This window comes from Amblyomma americanum, chromosome 1 (assembly GCF_052857255.1).
Source record: "Amblyomma americanum isolate KBUSLIRL-KWMA chromosome 1, ASM5285725v1, whole genome shotgun sequence".
Taxonomy (NCBI): domain Eukaryota; kingdom Metazoa; phylum Arthropoda; class Arachnida; order Ixodida; family Ixodidae; genus Amblyomma; species Amblyomma americanum.
In genome coordinates, this window is record NC_135497.1 from 11,518,653 (window position 1) to 11,540,973 (window position 22,321).

At 47.1% G+C, this 22,321-nt stretch overlaps 1 pseudogene; it reads left to right on the plus strand.

Moving 5' to 3' along the window:
* The window catches only part of LOC144115973 (uncharacterized), a 62,587-nt pseudogene extending 58,957 nt beyond the window's left edge, over positions 1–3,630 (plus strand).
* The last annotated feature ends 18,691 nt before the right edge of the window (positions 3,631–22,321 follow it).

Here is a 22,321-nt window from a genome sequence, read left to right on the forward strand (position 1 = left end):
GGACCGAAAGCGTCGCTATTCGCGGCTCCGAAAGACGACGATCTTCGCAAGAAGTGGGATCGCAACCTTCACAGGAAGGATAAAACTTTCACCGTTTCTTCGGCGGTATGCGAACATCATTTTGAACCGCACTTAGTTCTGCGCGACAATGTGCACGTGATAAATTGCAACGAAGTGCGGATTCCGCGAGGGAAGCCGTCGCTTCCTCCGGGCGCGGTACCAACATTACTTCCAGGCTGCCCTACGTATCTTTCCACCTCAACACCTCGACAAAGATCGGAAAGGAAGAGGAAAGTTTTAGCGACTACTCAAGTGCCGCGGAAGAGAGCGTGCCATCAAACCAGGAGCCGGTCCTGCAGCGACGAGGATGATGCTGGAGCGCAAGAGAATGAAGATTCGCTTGTAGCCGATCGTAATTCATTCTCTCTAGAATCTCTTCGGACCATGGAAGCTCCATCCAAGGATTGGTGCCGAATTGAGTTGGAGGGGGTCGAGACCGTAATATTTGCTACATCATCTGTCAAAATGGCGAAAAGACTAGAACTATGGCATGAAAAAGCTGTGTGTTTTACAGCATCAGGAGGAGAGTTCACTGCAAAGGTGTACATTCAAGGCATGCTGTGTGCTGAAAAAGTTGTGAATTTTGTGTGTGATGCAAGCAATATTTTGAAGGATGTACATACAAGTTTTGCTTGCAAAGGAGCCATGAACATTCAGGATTTCAGTCAGATTTCCCACTCTCTGACCATAAAGTTGGCAGCTGCAACTGCCAAAACTGCACATGGTGTCTTCAGCGCACAGTGCCTCGGAATAGTATCCACAGAAGGTAATTCCCTTTTAATTATAATACCAAGTGTTTCAGCCTAAGCGAACTAGAATTGTTAATATAACTTTTTTAGATACTGTGCCGGCCTCTGTAATGTGATGGCAGTGTTGGCGGGCATAAAAAAATGGATTGTTTCTAGCAAGCTGGTTCACTGATTTCTAACAGTTGACTTTTGACTGTTCAGCGAGCCCTCTGTTTTATTGGTTCACCTTCTTTGAAACAACCGGCTTGTGTTGTATTTGTGAACAGTGTCGCTTTCTTTGCTGGCATGTTTGCTCATGTGTGTGCTTTTGATTTTCTTTACTTTCAGGACAAATCTGCGACGAGTGCAAGATTCTCCGAAAATCCTTGCTTACCAGAAAATCATGCGTAAATGCCGCTGTGCGCCTGTCTACTGGAAGGGCCCTTGCTCATCGACTCAAGTTGCTTAAGCGAAAGACAGCACGACTTAAAAGCAACACCAACTCTCTGAAGGAGCAGTTAAATGAAATGATGATCCAAAACAAAGCTATTGCAGAGGGGGAACTGACTGAAAAGGTGGCAGCCCTTTCTCCAAATCAGCGTGAGGCAGCACTGCATATCTTCAAGGCCTCGTCACGTAAAAGCACCAGGGGAATGAAGTTTTCTAATGAGTGGGTGCTTGAGTGCCTAATTATGAAGATGAAGAGTGCACGATTGTATGAACACTTAAGGAAGGAAAAAATCCTAGTACTGCCAAGTAAGTCCACACTTCGTAAATACCTGCAGCTGTACAGGACTGGATTTGGATTCAGCGAGAAGATTTTTGAAGTGATCAGCAAGACAACCTCCACAATGGACAATTTCTCGCGTCACGGGGGTCTCATAGTGGACGAGATGAAACTGTCAGAACACCTTTCCGTGACGACAGCAGGTCACGTGGATGGGTTTGTTGACCTTGGTGCCTTCTCTTCATCAGAAGACAAACACGCTGTCTGTGACCATGGAATGGTCATCATTTTTGTGCCTTTTGTTGGGAAGTGGACCCCAATACTGGGTGCATTTGCCACACGTGGAAACGTAGAAGGCAGTCTTCTGGCTAAGATCATGGTTGAAGCTGTGATCCTAGTGGAAAAAGCTGGACTGCGGGTCGATTTTATTACATCAGATGGAGCAACCTGGAACAGAAAAATGTGGACCAAAATGGGCATTGCTGCATCATTAACTGGGGCCACGTGCAGCGCTGTGCATCCTATTGACCCTGATCGTCAGCTCTACTTCATCTCAGATTTCCCGCATCTGATAAAATGTCTGCGGAATGGGCTGCTCAAGTCTGACTTCCAAGTGCCTGAAGGAAAAGTAAGTTTGAATAATTTGTGCAGCTGAACTTCACACTATAGTTAGTTTTTGCAAAATGGTCATATATATTCGCTGACTATCACATTGCATTGGTTTCAGGTGTCCATGCAGGTGGTTCGGAAGGCTCTCAGAGTGGACAGCACCAGGAGTTGCGTCACTCTGCAGGCAATGCATGGCATCACAAACAGTCATACAAACCCCAACAATTTTGAGAGAATGAGGGTCTCATTAGCATTTCAGCTTTTTGGGAAAAAAGTCAGTGATGGGCTGGAGCTCTACAAGACCACGATCGAGGAACACTGTGGTGACATCACAGCTACAGTGAACTTTTTCAAGTAAGTGTTACACATTTGTTCTAATGTAGCACATTTTTGTTTCTGCTTAGTAGCCCTTTCTGTTATTATTGCAATTTGCATATAGTTATACTGTCAATGAACAAAGTAAAACCTTCTCTCCTTCCCTTTTGCAGAGTCATTCACGACCTCATCGAGATCCTGACGTCTCGCTTTCCTGCTGAGGCTCTGCGGCCGAACTCCCCTGCTGTGCAGAAACTTAATTCATTCTTGGAGTTTCTGGGGAGCTGGGAAAACCACACAAAGGGGCAACAAGGCTTCCTTAGCAAATCGACAGCTACTGGACTAAGAGTGACTGTAGCAAGCGTACTAGCACTTTTGAAGTACCTATGTGATGATCTTGGCTTCAGGTACCTCATGACGTCTAGAGTTAGTCAAGACCCTGTTGAGCGTCTTTTTGGAATTGTACGCCAGTCGTCTGGTTGCAACTCGCATCCAACGCCCCAGCAGTTTATTATCACCGTTAACTGTCTGAGTTTCAGCAACCTAGCACACTCAGTATCCAGAGGAAATTGTGAGGCTGGTGTCCTCAGCGCTCTTCTGCCTGCAGATGCTGGTGTTCAAGCTAGTTCAAGTGGTAAACAACAGCTTGTTGACAAAGCGCTTGACTCGGGAGATTTGAGTGCAGCAGAAGACCTGCTTACGGACAGTGCCCCAGATCATGCATCCTGTGTTGTTGCAAGCAGTGACAGCAGGCTTATTTTCTATATTGCCGGGTATGTTGCCCGGAAGTGCATCCTGAAGTCTGGATGTGAGGCATGTCTCACTCGTCTCTTGATGACAAAAGAGGCTGCAGAATGATTGAACTTGGCGTCATTCACCCGAATGAGAGATAACGGCGGCCTCCTGTACCCGTCAAGTGTGCTCTATGCATTTGTAGTAAATCTGGACGAAGCCTTTACTGAATGCTTTAGCCTTTTGGAACTGCATTCTGACAGTGTACTTGATGTTCTTGGCCACATTAAGCAAAAGCAGAAGATTGTACTTGGACGCCAAGATCATTGTGAGCAAGTTGCAGCTGAAGTAATTGCATTTTATGTTACAACACGCCTACATTTTTTTACAAAAAGCCTAAACAAGGCTAGTCTCAAAAGGCGTGAAGGTGCAAAGCACCTTAAATTGAGCAGGTGCTAAACATCACTCTGCCCATTTTGAATAAATCACACTTTAGCCCTGCTTTTCTCTCTGATTTCTTCAGCACAGCAGCTGCTTACCATATGTGGAGCGCTGCCCTTACTCTGAATTACATGGGAAAACTCGATGATCAAGAATTTATCGGGGTGGGCGTAAGTGGGCCGAAGGTGGGAATCAACTCTTGCTAAATTTCCGCGCCATTAACAGCATTGAGAAACGCCCGTCGGAATGTTTCCTGTTTTTCGCGCGCGACATCGGTAAAAGGACGCAAGTTTCGCAAAATGTGTTATTAAATGCCTGCTTATGTCTGTGGACAGCTTACACTATCGCGCTCAGTATGACTCGCAACGCGCATCAGGTTTTGCGAGCTTATGTCAGGAAGCTATGCTAGTTCGTGGCTGTAACGAAGTTCGTATATAGCTCCTGAGCAGTTTTCATGGGTGCCTGGTACTGTGCAGCACAGCGTAATCTTTTGCTATTAAACGCAAACCAAGAGAAAGTGCCCGGTAAAGCATTGCAGGTCATTCTGGTCGCGACTGTACATGTTCAGCACAGTGTAATTAAGTGGCAAATTCGCGCTGATGTAGAAAGGATAATGAACTTTTTTTCTACCCCCAACCGGCGAAATAGCTTATACTGGGTTGAAAACGCGCAACGCGATGTTCGGGCTTGATTGATTTACCGGCATATGCATTACAAGTGTGCAAATAATGAGTAAATGCACGAGGAAAATGGATGTGTTTAGATAACAGCTTCGGTAATTTCGCAGCCTGCAATTATTGCGTGCGAGAAAGCCCCAGAAACCGTTCGCCGCCGCGCCGGAGCAGTAGGAAAGGTTGCAGTGGCGCCATCTCGCGGCATCCATGCGCAAACGGGCCGCCTGCGCGGAGCCGTTCATGCCACTATAATATATTCTAGTTCACTATACAGCGAGCCGAAGCCAAATAATAGTGCCTAGAATATACTGGCTAGTGTGCCGAGCCCCAGCGCTGCGCAATGGGAGCAGGTGGCACCGTTTGCAATGAAAGCCCACCGATGGCGGCAGAGGGCGCTGCTTGTCGGGAGGGTGCTGCCGCAGCAGACGACGCGGTTTTCTCGCTTCGGAAGGCAGCGACCTGGTCTTGTGCGTGCGCGATTAACCGGCTTGTGCACGAAATTTTGTTAACTGTGTATGTTGTCCTGTGTGGCTCTTTGCACATGAAAGTCGACGCATCCGCTCCTCCGAGCAGTTCTGTGGTGATTTCGTCGGTTTTGTGCGCGCGTTCTGTGCGTGCGTGTATCCGTTCTGCGTGCTTTCACCGTGTAGTCAAATCATGCACTGAGCTCTCGATTGTTTTTTTCCCGTGTCCACCACTAAACGAGCTACATGTGACTGCACAAAAAAGATGTCAAAGCCAAAGCGACAGTGCAAATAGAAGACTTGCTTCGTGCCAATGTGTAAAAGCGGTTGCCGCTCGAACAAGGAACGTGTTTCCATGTTTACTGCACCATCTGATGCTACGCGGCTTGCAGAAGGGGAAAGAAACATCAAAAGAGAGGACAGAAGGCTGACACCAGCTGCTGTGGTTTGCGAGAAACATTTTGAGAGCAGTTGTATCGAGCGCACATTCAGTGTCAGCGTAAATGGTGTTACCAGCGAGCTTCCACGCGATAAACCGCGCCTGAAATCCGACGCCGTGCCTTCGATATTCACGAATTACCCAGAACACATTCTGCTAAAGTGTCAGCTAAAAGGAAAACTAGAAATCTGTGCCAGCAAGAGCCTCCAGCAAAGCGTCACAGGCGTGCTGCGTCGGAAGCCTCCGAGTTGTGCTCAGGCATTGATAATGCTGAATCGGTGAGCATGGAAGCATCTGACACCAACAGCGGAGCTGCAGTAACTGAAAAGTGCACCATCCCACGCTGTGTTTCTGCAGAAGGAAGCGCTGGCGAAGCGCAAAATGCTGGTGACGAACGACCACGAACAACCAACGATCGTCTCCATCCATTCTCCAACGTCGCTGTTCCAGTGACATGGATGAAAGTGCCATCCGTGACAGTCGATTCATTAGCGTACGACTATTGTGAGGCTGAAAAAAAATAACTTCGCTAACCTCTTCATTGAAAAGATGGTAGCATTTGCAAAGCCATTACTTGATGGACAAACAGTGGTAGCCACGGTTTACCTCAGGGGAAGGGAAAAGTCAAAACACATCGTCACAACTTGCGAAGAGGCCGAAACTTTGATCAAGGAAGTTGCCTTGACAAATCTTTGTGATGGATGCGGCATAAAGCCGGCCTCAGGAAAGCACACCTCCTACAAAGGCATGATTTTTTCTGAGAAGTGTTCATTATCTGTGAGGTCTGAAGGTGAATCCTGCGCTTTCTGCAAGTACCAAAGGATTCTGGCTCAAAACCAAGCGTGCAGAAAAAAGCAAAGCACAAATGAAATTGCCAGAAAATCTGATGAAAAGAAACAGTGCAGGAACATTTCTCGAAGCCTGTCAAGAACCAAGAAAAGATTGGCAAATGCAAGGATACAGGTGGCTCACATGAAAGAGCGAAATGAGGCTCTTAGTGAAAAGACATTTAACAGCAAAATTAAATCTCTTCCCTCAAAGCAGCAGCTGGTTATAAAGAGTTGTTTCCTTGCTGCAAGGCGAAAATCACACAAGGGAATGCGATACGATGATGAGTGGATTTTATAATGTATGCTGATGAGGATGCGAAGCCCGAAGTTGTATGAACACTAAGCAGACAATCTATTATGGTTCTGCCAGGGCGAACTTGCTTGAAAAAGTACCTACAGCGCTTCAAGGGTGGCTTTGGCCTCAGTACAAAGGTATTCGATGCCCTAAATGAAAAAACAAAGACCATGGATGCTTACAGTCGTCACGGTGGCCTCGTCATTGACGAAATAAAGCTTTCGGAGTACCTAAATGTGAAATCAGCTGGTGAGTATAGCTGCAATGAATTCTTGGAGCGTTCTGTGTATACGGTAAAAGCTCTTTGATTCAAACCCCGCAATGCGAAAATCCGCATAAATCGAACTGCCGGCGCGGTCCCGGCCAACGCTATGCAAGTCTATGGCGTTGCACGCCCGCTGTTTCGGAAGCTACGGGTCTCGCACCGATTAATTCGAACAGGCTCCCAAAGGAGGTTGTGTACATACAGGTATCGGTTCGGCAAGCGGTCGTCCAAATAGCCCCCCTCAAAGCTGAATTCTGGGCTGCAGAATCACTCGCGCATCTCTGACTTGCGCTGCACGGCAGGCGTGATGGCGGACGGACGGCCTCATCTACAAGAGCGGACACACTGATAGTTTCGATTTTGCTTTTCTGAAACGTGCGCCCAACCGCACTAGCCAGCCAGCCAAACCCAGCTACGCGCCGTTTATAGCGTTGGTTGGCTGTTTCGCTAATCTTCCCTATCCACATTTTTTTCTTGCCGCTTCGGAGCTGCTGAGCAATGCCGTATTCATCGCCCGTGAATCTTCCGCGCTTGCGGCGTGCGATGCACTAGCGGTAGAGCTCCACCGCTAAAAATAGTTATTGTTGCGCCGTTCTCATCTAAAATAACAAGCAACTACTGCCAAGTCTTTCACCAAATAAATTTACCGCGATGCAAGCGGTTCTTGACAGTTTTTTTTTCGGGGTCATTCGATAGTTCGAACTTAATTTCAGACTATGCGAACATTTTTTCCGGTCCATTGAAGCACGAATCAGCGAGCTTTTACAGTATGAGAAAAATACGATGTTCTGCTAAGCATTACAATATTGCTCGAGCCGTGCAGTGCTCTGGTAATATTCGATCGTCAAGTCTTTTAGCACGTGTTTCTTTTTATGCTGGTTTAGCACTTTGCCATATTCTAATCTGTGTTGAGAGATGTCTGCGCATAAAACAAGGTGTTTTTCCTGTGCTTTTTTTTTACAATTCAGGTGATATTGAAGGCTTTGTTGACCTTGGAGGTCATACACCTGCTTACCAGAAGAATGTGCTGGCAGACCATGGGATGATTGTGCTGTTTCAGCCATTTACTGGTAAACTTTTTTTTTCTCTTGGTTACAGTTCGCAACTTTATACGTAAAACGCACGTACATTTGTGAGAGATTACCTTTCCGCAGGAAAATGGACGCAAATCCTCGGTGTTTTTGCCTCAAAGGGCAATGTGAAGGCCCTAACACTGGCGAAAATCATTTTGGAAACCACAGTCCTTGCGGAAAAGGCTGGCCTGTTCGTGGATTGCATAACATGCGACGGCGCCAGCTGAAATATAGGAGCATGTGGCGGCTGTTTTGAATACAGGGTAAGGCTGTAATTTCACGCAAAATGCAAGATTGTTTAGAGTGTGCATGGTGCTAGTGCAGATTTCATGTTTCTAATGTTTAAATATTGTGATGAAGAAACTGATCGCGAGTTGTTTTTTTTCAAAGGTTCTCCAAGCCACGTTCGGAGCAGCACCAAACACCCAGTGGATCCTAAAAGGCAGCTCTATTTTTTGTCAGATTTTCCACACCTTTTGAAGAATGTGAGAAATGGATTTGTTGGAAAAGGATACCTGGCACCAGCTGGGCATGTTCACATCGGTATTGTACTAGCAGCCTTCGAAGCGGGTCGAGAAAATGTTACACTGAAAGTTATGCCAAGCCTGACAAATGCACACCTTAAGCCAAACTGCTTTGAAAAAATGAAAGTGGACATCGCATTTCAGCTCTTCAGCGACCAGGTCATCAAAGGACTTTTCATTTATAGAGAACACATTGAAGCCTCACATAGGACCGTGCAGCCGACAGTAGATTTCGTAAAAGATATGAATAACCTGATTCTTGTTATGACATCGCGAACAAGCGAGAAGGCACTCAAGCCTGACAGTCCAAATGTGCAATTTCTGAAAGGCTTCCTAGAGTATCTGCAGGAATGGGAGCAAACTGCAAAACCAGCTGGTGGTGGTTTTCTTAGAGAAAGCACGTCTGCTGGGCTAAGGGTTACCATCAAGAGTACACTTGGCTTGTTGTCCTACCTGACGTCGACTGTGGGTTTCAAGTATTTTTTAACATCCAGATTAAGCCAGGATAAGCTTGAAAACCTTTTTGGTATAATTAGACAGTCGTCTGGCTGTAACGACCATCCGACAGTGTCACAGTTTCTGATGACTGTGAATTTACTCGCATTCTACAACCTGGCAAAGCCACCAAGAGGAGTGAACTGCACCCCAGACGTAATCAAAGCACTGCTGAGCCCAAAGGAGGTGTGTGAAACTACGAGTAAGTTCCTTTCAGACAAAATAGATGACCTTCTTGACCACGGAAACGTCAGTGAAGCTGAAGATGTAGTTCAAGCTGTCGTGTCTAGCAGTGACCATGCATCATGCATAGAGAAGAAGAGCCACAGTGCTTTGATCTACTACACTACAGGCTACGTGGCAAGAAAGATCATTGCTAAGAACTGCTGTCCACAGTGTGCAGGCTGCCTATGTGTAAGCAAAGCTGAAGCAAGTGCCGACGCCGCTTCGTACTTTATTAGCCATTTTGACAATGGGGGCCTAGTGTACCCCAGCCAGAGCTTGTCAACTGCTGTAAAAGCCATGGAAGATGCCTTTACTGTGTTTTTTAGTAAAAACAAGCTTCATGAAATGAGTTTAGTTGCATTTTCGAGTCAGCTACAGACACTGTCTTTTCCTCAACTTGGCTGCTCAGAGCATGAAAAGGCAGTTTTATATACCGTTGTAAAGTTTTATGTTCTCTTAAGGTTTCGTTTTTTTGTCAAGGGCCTCAACAAAGAGAGGGAAGCGCAAAGGCAGCGGCATAAGTTTCTAAAACTGCGTCGCTGCCAATAAATGCTTCTCATGTGCACATATGGGCCCTGCTTGCTGTACTTCTGTAACATGTCCGCGATTGATATTGCACGCGAATAAAAACGAGTGTTGCACGACTGTGTTTCCTGCGTTATTCACATTGCATGTGTTTACTCGTTCGCAAATGTAGTACGTACACAGCGAGAACACCTAAATATAATCCAATAAAATTAACCGAAGCGTTTCGCCTACGTTATTAGAGAAAATGTTACCGAAAAAGTACTTCATATATATCTAAAAGATATGTACAGCACAAGTTTCGTGTTTCGAAACACGAAGTTGTGCTGAATTTCACAGCAGATTTCGCGCAAGCGACAAGTGTTAAATGTGCAGCTCCTCGACAGAGACTCAAAACATACCCTGAAACCTATAATCAGCTGCCTCCATGACAGCTTTGGTCGATTACAGCTGAACGAAAGCGAAAATGCACTAGGCTTCTTGCCAATGTTGCGAGAGCGTTGCGGCTCGGCGGCACCCTCCTGACTTGCAGCGCTCCATGCGGCGGCCGTCGGCATTCATCGCTCGCGGTGCCACCAGGGTGGCCACGGTCGGCACACTAGCCAGTATATTCTAGGCACTATAGCCAAATCAAAGCAAAAGTCAGTGGTGGCGCTATAGAGGCTAGAAGGTTCTAGCCTCTATAGTGGCGCTAGGGTACAGTGTTCTACAAGGTGTAGTGGCAAAAGCGACGCGCTCCCGTGAGGCTTTAGAAGCGGTTGCCGCGGTGTGGCGCTGGCGTAGACTCCTGGAGCCTGACCTTCGGTAATGCGGTCCTGTGTGTTCTACAAGGTGCAGCGGCAAAAGCGGCGCGCTCCCGTGAGGCTTTAGAAGCGGTTGCCGCGGTGTGGCGCTGGCGTAGACTCCTGGAGCCTGACCTTCGGTAATGCGGTCCTGTGTATGAGGCCAGATGTTCAAGCAAGGCTGGAAATTAGGCAGCTGGAAATTAGGCAACGGGGAGTAGGGAGGTTAGCTTTGGGAGCACATGACAATACACAAAATCAGGAGGTCCTGTGTATGAGGCCAGATGTTCAAGCAAGGCTGGAAATTAGGCAACGGGGAGTAGGGAGGTTAGCTTTGGGAGCACATGGCAATACACCAAATCAGGGGGTACAGGGTGATATGGGATGGGCGTCTTTCGAGAGCAGAGAGGCTAGCAGTAAGATAGCATTTGAGGAACGATTGAGAAAGATGGAGGAAAAGCGGTGGGCTAGGAAAGTTATCAGATACCTGTATATAAAGAATGTTGACACGAAATGGAGAAAGCGAACTAGAAAATTGACAAGCAAATATCTTGACAGCAGTAAGGGGGCAAGTCAGCAATTATCGGTTAAGAAAGAGGTTAAAGAAACAGAGAGAGCTTTGTGGAAAACAGGGATGCTGACGAAATCGGCACTGGGAACATACCGGACCTTTAAACAGGAAATTGTCAAAGAAAATATCTATGATAATTGTAGGGGAAGTTCTTTGTTGTTTGAGGCCAGGACTGGAGTTTTGCGGACTAAGACGTGTAGAGTCAGGTACCAGGAGATAGACACTTTGTGCATTGCGCGCGGAGAGGAGGAGGAAACGGCTGAACACTTGATACTTTTCTGTAAAGGGCTTCACCCTACAGTGGAAAGCAGCGGGGCTGACTTACCCAAGGCATTGGGGTTTAGGGATAGTGAAGGGAAAGTGGATTTTAAGAGGTTAGAAGTAACCAAGCGAAGGTTATCTGATTGGTGGCTAAAAGCAAGACAGGAGTAAAATTTCACAAGACATGGCTAGGTGGCTTGAGCCACCGCAAGATGTAAAGGGTTCAGCCGTATCCATCCATCCATCCAGGCTTGGGTGGAGAACGAGGGGGTGTTAGGGGAACTACAGAATTGGTTCCGGAAACAAAGGAGGTTGGAGGACAATCTATTTTCATTGACACAGTGTATAGAAATTGCGGAAAAGGAACATAGGCCCTTATGGCTAGCATTTCTGGATATTAGGGGAGCCTATGACAACGTTACTCAGGAGCATTTGTGGGACATACTGGGCACATTGGATGTGGAAAATGGAGTAATTAATCTTTTAAAAGATATATATATATATAGAGAGAGGTAACAGAATGCTCATAAAATGGGGAAAAAATGTATCAGGGCCTGTAGAGATACAGCGGGGGCTTAGACAAGGATGTCCTCTGTCCCCTTTGTTGTTCATGTTGTACCTGCAAGGGTTGGAGACCAAGCTAGAGGGGAGCGGACTAGGCTTCAACCTATCTTTTTTCAAGCAAGGGGAATTGATTAAGCAGGCATTACCGGGACTAATATACGCGGACGATATAGTGATAATGGCTCACAACAAGGAAGACCTGCAGAAGTTGTTAGACATATGCAGTACAGAGGGAGATAGATTAGGTTTCAAGAATAGTAAGGAAAAATCTGCAGTCATGATATTTAATGAAGAGGGCGGCGAGCATAGAATACAGGAGTTCGTGCTAAAAGTAGTGAATGAGTACAAGTATCTTGGGGTGTGGATAAATAACAGTGCTGAGTATCTGACAGAGCATGAAAAATATGTAATGAATAAAGCTAGTAGGAATGCAGCTGTCATGAAAAATAGGGCACTGTGGAATTACAATAGGTATGAGGTGCTAAGAGGGATCTGGAAAAGGGTGATGGTCCCTAGCCTGACCTTCGGTAATGCGGTCCTGTGTATGAGGCCAGATGTTCAAGCAAGGCTGGAAATTAAACAACGGGGAGTAGGGAGGTTAGCTTTGGGAGCACATGGCAATACACCAAATCAGGGGGTACAGGGTGATATGGGATGGGCGTCTTTCGAGAGCAGAGAGGCTAGCAGTAAGATAGCACTTGAGGAACGATTGAGAAAGATGGAGAAGCAGTGGGCTAGGAAAGTTTTTAGATACCTGTATATAAAGAATGTTGACACGAAATGGAGAAAGCGAACTAGAAAATTGACAAGCAAATATCTGGACAGCAGTAAGGGGGCAAATCAGCAATTATCGGTTAAGAAAAAGGTTAAAGAAACAGAGAGAACTCTGTGGAAAACAGGGATGCTGACGAAATCGGCACTGGGAACATACCGGACCTTTAAACAGGAAATTGTCAAAGAAAATATATATTATAATTGTAGGGGAAGCTCTTTGTTGTTTGAGGCCAGGACTGGAGTTTTGCGGACTAAGACGTATAGAGTCAGGTACCAGGAGATAGACACTTTGTGCATTGCGTGCGAAGAGGAGGAGGAAACGGCTGAACACTTGATACTTTTCTGTAAAGGGCTTCACCCTACAGTGGAAAGCAGCAGGGCTGACTTACCCAAGGCATTAGGGTTTAGGGATAGTGAAGGGAAAGTGGATTTTAAGAGGTTAGAAGTAACCAAGCGAAGGTTGTCTGATTGGTGGCTAAAAGCAAGACAGGAGTAAAATTTCACAAGACATGGCTAGGTGGCTTGAGCCACCGCCCGATGCAAAGGGTTCAGCCGTATCCATCCATCCGTCCATCCATCCGGAGCAGAAGCGAGCGCGTTGCCGCTGCGCGCGGTGCGTGGCTAAGGGGGGCCGATCGGAGAGTCACGCTGTTTGTTGTGGCATTATCGCGTAAGTATCCCCTTTTTTTATGCATCACCGCTTGGCTGCTGATGTAAGGCACAAAAGAAATGACTGAGGCTTTTAGAAGGAAATCAGGGAGTTGCAAGCTCGCTTAATTTCGGGAAAAAAGGCCAACTGCTTACCTCTGTTCTTCCAAGGTTTCATTTTTCTTATTTTCAGGAAGGTCAGGCTGAATGTGTTCCCGACGAAATGGGATAGTTATTGCTATAGGTCCGGAGATGACCTCGACGGTTTCACTTCACGGCACTCGTTATGATAACAACACATCGCAATATTAATTTGTCCATATTCTTCCTTTATTTGTTTCTTTGCAATATAAATTCACAGGCGTACTGAGCCTGGTTTTTTACAGTGGCGGAACAAGAACAATTAATAGCCGGATATAATATAGTTGCATGACATCACAGCACTGAACAAATTGATTGCAGCTAGTTGAGAAAGACGAAAATGAATTTAGTGAAAATGTAAAACTAAGACGCTTCTCGATCAGACACGACGATTTTGTAAATCTATGCAGTTGCTGCTTTCTGTGCATCAGAACTGCACTCCAAACGCAAAGGAATGCCTACATATATTCAGACGTGAAAGCAATGTGCTCACTACAAAACTTGAACAAGCACGAGAAAAGAAATCATGAAAACAGAATACCTTTCCGCAATAAAAGATTACAAAGACGTGTATATTTACCGCAACATTAAATAATCGAATCTTAAATACAATAAAAATGCACGCATGAGAAATCGTGTTACAAAATCACGAACAGGTGTATTATATATGCAGTCCTATACATGTTAAATAGTTACATACTGTGACAACCTAGAAGTAAACACACTTTGAAAATAATGACGTTCATGTGAAAAATATATATAGGAAACGAAATAAAAATGTCGTGGAAAGTGCGACTTACGTGGTGCGCCAAGTTTAAGATATTTCGCGGCTTCGCGCTTCTGAAAAACTTAAGGAAAGAATTCGGCAACATAAAAACGACGTCCGCAACTTCGCAAGAGAGCGCAGTCCTGTGTACCCGGACATTCCGAAGACTCAAACCACAGAATCAACTTTGACGAAACCTCGTACGTGCGTGCCATCTTCTGAACCAAAAAAAATTCTCAAAAACGGCTAGTCCCAGAATCCTGGCACATTCCTGGGACATCGAACGCACAAAAGGAAACCTGGCCGCAGTATATGCACAGGGAACTTAATTCGCTCTTCGGCTCAAAGGAGACAATTTAAGTCGCCATTGACAGCCATTGACTGCGTCAATCCGACAACGTACCGTTGTTCTACACACCCTAATGTGAATCGCAGCCATAACCCCCGCCCTGCCCGCTTCTTTCGCATCAGCGCTTTTCTTTTTTCGGCCTCCTGCTGCTCCCATCCATGCATACTTAAAGACGCTAACTACTGCCCACATTCACCCCTGAAGAAGGAGCCCAGCTGGCTCCGCAACGTTGGGTTTTAAAATTTGTTTTTGGATGAAAATGTGTCTGAGTTTATTACAAAGCACTAGCGTGGCCGAATAACGAACAAGGAGAAGCACACTATTCCACAGAACACGCGATGCAAAACACGCCTTGTTCCAGCGATGAGAAGACAGCACGGGAGAGACACAACACGGACACACTGACGAGTGCTGGCTTTCAACTGAGCATTTATTTCCAAGTAGCGAAGCAGGAGGAACGGGGAAGGCTAGAAAAAAAGACTGTACGGACAAGATGAACTTACCACAATTTGAAAGCTGATAAAAAATTCGAGGGGCAAAAGCACTGAAGTACGGGACATCTCCCTGCTGCATTCCTCTTCACGCCTCATTTTTTTTCTTCTTCTTCTTCTTCTTCTTCTTCTTCTTCTTCTTCTTCTTCTTCTTCTTCTTCTTCACCCCAGGTCCCTTTTCCAGTTCTTCACACCCTTTCTTTCTGGTTCTACCGCCGCTTTCTCGCTGTTCCTATGTGATTTCGCAACCCCTCCCTCGCTTCATTCCACCCATCTTCTTCCCCTTCGCCCCTCTGCTACCCCTCACTTTTGTTTGTCAACTTTTGCATTCGTTGGCCGCCGAGCTTACTATGCACTGCACTTTCTCTGTCCCATACGCTTTTTCACTCTCTGGGCCTCTGTGCAGCAATGTTTCCTCAGGGTGTCTCGTTCAGCGTGCGTGTTCGCAGGTGGCTTTTAATTGAGCAGGGCCAAATGTCTGAGGGGCGCTCTCCGAGTTTTGTTGTCTTTTTGCTCATCTTTGCGTCCCCCAAGGAATATTGTTATCTGCTGTTCTTACCCCAACTACTCCAAGCAGCCGAAATCGCCACTTTTTTCCAACGGCAACGCTCAAACCCGCTCAATACAGCGACGCGGTGAAGCAGACGGCTCGCTTTTCTCCTCCAGTATTCGACGGCAGCGCCCCGAGCGGCCGACCGCTTTTTTTGCTTCAGCTCCTCCCGCCGAAACCCGCTTCGCTCTTGCCACTACAAACTTCTAGAACACTGTAGCTAGGGTCCCTAGAAATACTTTACTTTCTAGGGACCCTAGTGGCGCTTGGCTAGGCCCACTCTAGCCACCTTAGCTTGGTTGGCTGTTTGCACGACCGGCGTGGTTGTTTGGCTGTTTTGGCACATGTTTGGCAGGCCTTGTCTTTTGTGTATCGCTGCTTTAGTTCACTGCGTCCAAAGCGTCACGACAAGGCCGCCGATACGAGCGTTGCAAACAATATAATTTGAAAGGTAAAGCCTCGTTAAATCAGTTGTTCTGATTTTTTTTTCCCGCTCAATTAGCCGAAAATGTTGTGAGCGCTTCAGTTGGATTGGATAAGAAAACATTTAACTCGTCAGAAAAGGCAGAATGAAGACGATCCGTGCTAGGTGGCTATCAGTCCACGGCTGACAGCGACCTGGGTAGCCCATTCAATGACCCGGGTTTGAACTCCCAAGTCTGAGCTGACCAACACGGCCTCCCACTGCTCGAGAGTAGGAACCTGTATTAGAGATTTCGGGGGCGGCTCCTCTTTACAATTCCACAATAGGTGATCATAAGTGGCTAAATCACCACATAATGTACATGCAGGGTCGTATTCACCGGGGTAGAATTTTGACAACAGGTAAGGCGTCATGAAGAATCGCGTCTGGAGTCGCCTCCAAGTAGACTCCTGCTCCTTATTAAAGGCTTTGTCTGGAGGAGGGAATATCCTCCTTTCAAGTTTAAAATGATTAGTAATATCGTGAAAAGATGATAGGCCGTCCTTTGAAAAACTCTCAGCTACGACAGCGTCCCCTGCTCGGCTGACGAATCCTCGAGCTGTTATGTGTGCCGTTTCATTACCAGGGTTCCCCGAGTGAGCCGGGACCCATATCAATTCAATAATTCTGTCTAAGTCTTTGGTTTGACCCAATATGCTCATTGCTGCCTGAGAAATTCTGCCCCTCGCATAATCGCGTATGGCAAATTTAGAGTCGCTGAGTATGGTAGTAGCTTCTGTGTTAATGATAGCAAGGGCGATTGTCGCCTCTTCTGCCGTTTCCGAGGATTTCGTTATGGTAGTGCCGGAGACTATCAGTTTACCTTGCGTATCCACCGCCGTTAGTGCGAACGCTTGTTTCTGGGGATATTCTGCGGCATCTACATATACTGCATGTTCATCTTCGTTGTATATGTTGTGTAGAGCTTTTGCCCTAGCCCTTCTTCTCCCTTCGTGGTGAGCAGGATACATATCCTTAGCTAGTGGCTTAACTCTTATTACCTTAGGGATGCGTTTAGGTATCGTGTTTTGGTATCTTGGGGTGGCAACTGTATGCCTAGTCCTAAACGATCAAGTATGGTTCTTCCTGCTTTGGTGCGGGAAAGCCGGCCTCTCTGCATTGTTAAGTGTGCTTCTGTAAGCTCGTCTAAGGTGTTGTGCACTCCCAAGCCCAGAAACCTTTCGGTGGAGGTACAGTTCGGTAGCCCTAATGCTACCTGTATGCTGTTCTAATCATAGACTCTACTTTGGCTTTTTCACTACTGTCTAATTTTAAGTATGGGAGTGCGTAGACAAGCCTGCTTATTACAAATGCTTGTACTATTTTGCAAAGTTCTGTCTCCTTCACTCCCGTCCTTTTGCTTGCAATTCGTCTAATTAGTCTTACCGTCATATTGACGGTTGTCTGGAGTTTTTGTAGTGTTTCCTTGTTCTTCCAGTTCGACTAAAGGAAGAGTCTTAGGATTCTTATAGTTTGAACTTCCTTTACAGGGAACTTCCTTTTCCACCCAGATTTTCAGTGGAGGCGGAGGTTTGTAATTTTTTGCTCGAGGGCCCCTTGGTTTGTATCTGATTAGAAATAATTCGGACTTGGAGGGCGAGCAGGTTAGCCCTGCTTTACCCGCCAGGTCTTGTATTATGTCTACAGCTTGTTGCAGGGTATCCTCTATCTGACCATCGCTGCCAGTTGTGGTCCATAAAGTGATATCTGCGTAGAATGTGTGTTGCAGCCCCGGGATGGCTGCTAATTTAGAAGGAATTTTAATTAGTGAGAGATTAAATAGGAAGGGTGACAGGACTGAGCCATGTGGCGTTCCTTTACCTCCAAGTGAGATAGAGTCTGATTTAATCTCTCCCACTGCTATCTCTGCCGTTCTGTTACTGAGAAATGACTTGATGTACTGGAAAGTTCTTTCCCCTGGGTTGATGTCCGAGAGATTCCTTAAGATAGCATCGTGCGTGACATTATCAAACGCCTTGTTCAAATCCAAGCCTAATATGGCTTTAGTTCCTCTGCTGCGTTCCATGTCTATTATGTCTGCCTTGAGTTGCAGCATAACATGTTGGGTAGAAAGATTAGCCCTGAAGCCTAGCATGGAGTTAGGGAGTAAGTTATTGTCCTCAGCGTATTCTTGTAGCCGATTGAGAATTATATGTTCCATTAACTTTCCTAAGCAGGATGTTAGAGATTGGGCGTAGATTCTCTATACACAATTTCTTGCCTGGCTTTGGAATGAATGTAATCTTTGCATGTTTCCATTCTTGTGGAATGTTTCCGTCTGTCCAGTATTTGTTCATGAGATCAGTGAGTGCTGTCACTGACCCTGCATCCAAGTTTCTAAGTGCTTTGTTAGTAACACCGTCAGGCCCGGCTGCAGACGTGGTGCGTAGTTGCCCCATGGCAAGCCACACTTCCGACTCCGTAATCTCAGCGTCCAAGTCTTCGTTTGGTGTTCCCTGATAGTTTGGCAGCGGTCCATTTGGGGTTGTGTTTAAGTATCGATCTCGTAGTTCCGTTAAGAACTCCTCTGTGGTGCCTTGATACTAATGCACTAATCTCATAAGTTGACCTCGTTTAGTTGATTTAGCCTCTGTGGGGTCAAGAAGGTGCCTTAGCAAATGCCAAGTTTTCCTGCACGCGAGCTTGCCATTCATGCGGTCGCAAATTTGCTCCCATTGTTTGTGTTGAAGCTCTAGAGTATATTTATTTTTCAATTAGTCTCTGCAACTGTGCAATTCTCTTTTTAAGATTTTTGTTGTGTTTGTTCCTCTTCCAGCGGTTTTGCAAGCTGAAATGTGCTTCCCACATATGCAATAACCTAGAGTCAGTGACTTGTCCTTCTTCCATGCCGATTTCGGCTGTGGTAGCCTTAATGTCCATTTTTAGTGATTCCACCCAGTCCCCGAGATGTTCAATTATTGGGTCTGTGCTTTCATCTTTTTGTCTTTGTTCTCTTATTACCCTTAACTTGTCCCAGTCCGTAATTTTTACTTTGTTGAAGACTGATTTATGCTTTGCTGTCTCAAAGGTGGTAGATATAATGTAATGGTCACTGCCTAGCATGTGTCCTGTGTTAGTCCATGTTCGGTTTTGTATGTTCTTTGCCAGGGTTAGGTCTGGCGACGTGTCTTTACATATACTGTTGCCTAGTCTCGTGATTTCTTGGGGGTTGTTCAGGAAAGTTAGGCCTAGATTTTGGACCACTTGTCATACCCTGTTGCCTTTGGGACCGGCTCTAGTGTATCCCCATTCCAGGTGTGGTGCGTTAAAGTCCCCTACTATTAATAGCTGGGCTTTAGTCGCTAGTTTCAGTCTTGATAAGTAATTCCGGCATACCGGTACCCTTATCTTTGGGTGGGCTATATACATTAAGCAGAAACAAATTTATATCTCCTCGTTTCTTGGGTAAAATCTCAAGGAGGACGTAGTCTTCCTTTGAACTTTCTATGGAGTGCTGTAGAGCAGTAATATTGCGTTGCAATAATACGGCGGTGGACACGCCCGTAATTGAGCCGGCATCATATCCTGGCGGAAGAAACGCCTTATAGCCCGGTAATTTGACCGCGCCACTAGCTTCTTGTATAGAGCAATATTGTCTGGTGGACGTTGTTGTGCTTGAATGTGAAACTGCAGATTCCCCCGTTTGCGCCGGAAGCCTCTGCAATTCCACTGCCATACCCCAATTTGTTGCGACGGGGCCATATTGGTGATCCACTCTTTGCTGTAATGATGTTAAGCTGTTCTCCAATGCGGTCAGCTTCTCCATCACTTGTTGGAACATAGACATTACTTGAGTTTGGAACGGTCTGAATTCCACTGCTAAGGCATCTACCTTAGCCTCTAAGTTTCCTACTCTAACCTCTAGGCTGTCTACCTTGTTCTGAATGCTATCCACTCTTGTAGTGATTGCATTATGGTTAGCTCTTAATGGAGCGGGCGTAGCCGGCTGCGGTACATCGCCTGCAGAGGCTTCGGCAGCTCGTTTGTTTTGGGTATTCTCCGCGGGGGGAGGGGGTCTTTTAACTGCGGTGCGTTTGTCTGTTTCCATAGCCTCGCATGCGGGAATGGGTGCTTTAAGAGGGGTTTGCACAGGTGTTTGCTGTGACTGTGCTCTTTGCTCTCTCGAGGCCATGACAAGCCGACGAAGCTCCGCCATTTCTTTCTTTAGTCTGGCGTTTTCCTCGTCACGCGCCTTAAGCTCTTTGTGGAATTGTTCTACAAGTTCCTTCTCCCGAGCGCTCATCTGTTGGGAGGCCGGATTTGGCCAGCTCACCTTTTTGTTGGTTCTGCTGCTTCTGCCTCGGTCTGAACTTGTGCTCTTCTCTATCAGCCGCCCCACTCAGCGGCGGGAAGGAACTGGATCTATCTCTGCCCTGGTTCCATGTTTGGTTCCTCGCCCGGCTCGAAGATCGGTGCCTGGATCTCGGGTGATGCTCCACGTGATGTTGGGCCGCACCTTCCACGTGATGCTGGGCCGCACCCTCGTTAAGCCTATGTGATTGTTGTCTCCGGACCACGAGGCGGTGCTTGCAATTCCGGCTCCCGGTGTGGTGTGCCCCATGGCACACGATGCAGTCGGGTTTACATGTGAGTGGCTCCCCATCAGGAGGTGCAGGATGGTTCTCGCCACATCGGTGGCACAGGTTGGCTTTGGGTCTGTAGCAGACGTCGGCTCTATGTCCGACTCTCCTGCAGTTGTAGCAGGTTTCGACTTGTTCCCGGTAAGGGTGCACATGGAATACGGATCCCCAATAGTATATCTGGCTCGGAACTTTGTTCCCTTGGAATGTTATCTGGATCGTTTTTGAACGACCCAACTGACGAGCGTCGAGGATCACGACACCCGGGTTGCGAGTAATGAAGCCTTGTCGGACTTCCTCCGGCGAGCTTCCGTCGTAGGCTTGATAAATGACACCTCTGACTGAGTCGTCTGGCGCTGCTACATACGTCGCCACTTCATAGGTGTGATCTCCAAGCTGGAACGCTTTGACTTCGGAGTACATTGCAGCTCGCTGGCGTGCCGGGGTGCTTAGAGTGAGCATGTTGTTATTAGAATTAACACGCATGGTGTCTTCAGTTAGTGCGGCCTGAAGAGGAACCTTGGCTGCCGCGCACATGGCGAGTTCGAGTTGGCGTGGCGCAAAGTCGTTTAAGTTCCAGCCTCGCGGACGGCAGACTATTTTGTAGTCGCTCTTTGGGAGTTGCGGTAGCGGCACTCGCCTTTTGATAGCGGGCGGCTTCCGTTTCTTCTTGGCAGGAACGCCGGAGTCATCGTTGGCGGCGTCTTGCTGCAGGCGCCGGGCGCGGTCTTGTAGGCGAAGAACGGTTTCCCATTCTCCGGACGCCAGCTCCGCGGGCGAAATGTCATCCCCCACGACGGTGTAGTTCATAGTTGAGGTCGTGTGAGCGGCCGGCTGGCTCGAACAAGCGAGCGCAGGGCCCAGGGCCCTGAGGGCACGGCAGCGTGTAGAGAAGTCCGTAAGGCACACAGAAAAGGGCGTTGACTTGCCAGAACTGCTGTTCGCGGGTACGGGGCAATGCTCCGAAGATTTCCCAAAAACGGCAGCTCAGAGAATGCAGTATTTCCGCCAAAAGTTGGCTGTGAAGCGAGAGCCCATGTAGAATACGTCCACACAGCTCGGTGTCTTCGTCTTCTTCGGCTTCAGTTGAAGCAGACGAAACGGCATATTCAAAGGACCCGCGCTTCTTGCAGCGCTCGTCTCGGCGGCCTTGTCCTTGTCGTGACGCTTTCGACTGCCGAAAACAGATGGCGCCACTACCGCCATTCTGCGAAAAAACGTCGTCTGCGGGTTTTGGTTCGCCGATCTCTACGTAGACGATTACGTTTTCGCATCATGCACGGCTCAACTAAGTAAGTACCGTTGTCAAACTTGCTACGATACAAAAGTTACCATAGTACGCAAGCTCTGCGTGCAGTTTCATCGCAAATGAGCCAGCGGTTGAGGCGAGGAAACTTATCAGTCTTCACGCACAATACCTACGACGCGCTGTCGGCGCTGTTTCTTCTCCGATGGATGGATGGGTGGATGGATGGACACGGCTGAACCCTTTAAATCGGGCGGTGGCTCAAGTCACCTAGCCATGACTTACGAAATTTTACTGTTGTCTTAATTTTAGCCACCAATCAGATACCCTTCGCTTGGTTACTCCTACCCGCTTAAAATCTACTTTCCCTTCACTGTTCTTAAACCCCAATGCCTTGTGTTAATCAGCCCCGCTGCTTTCCACTGTAAAGCCCTTTACAGAAAAGTATCAAGTGTTCAGCTGTTTCCTCCTCCTCTCCACACGCAACGCATAACGTACGTACTACGTACGTGTCTATCTCGTGGTACCTGACTCGATATGTTTGTTCGATTCAGGCGTGGTTCTCTGCTCCGCCGGCACCGGTTCACGGTGCGCTGCACCAAAGCCTTCGATTCACAGCGCCCCCTGCACCACTGTCCGCGATTGATTTGGGTGCAGCCGTGGTATCGCTGTGGTGCAAGGAACCTTAATTGGCAATATGTCTTAGTCCGCAAA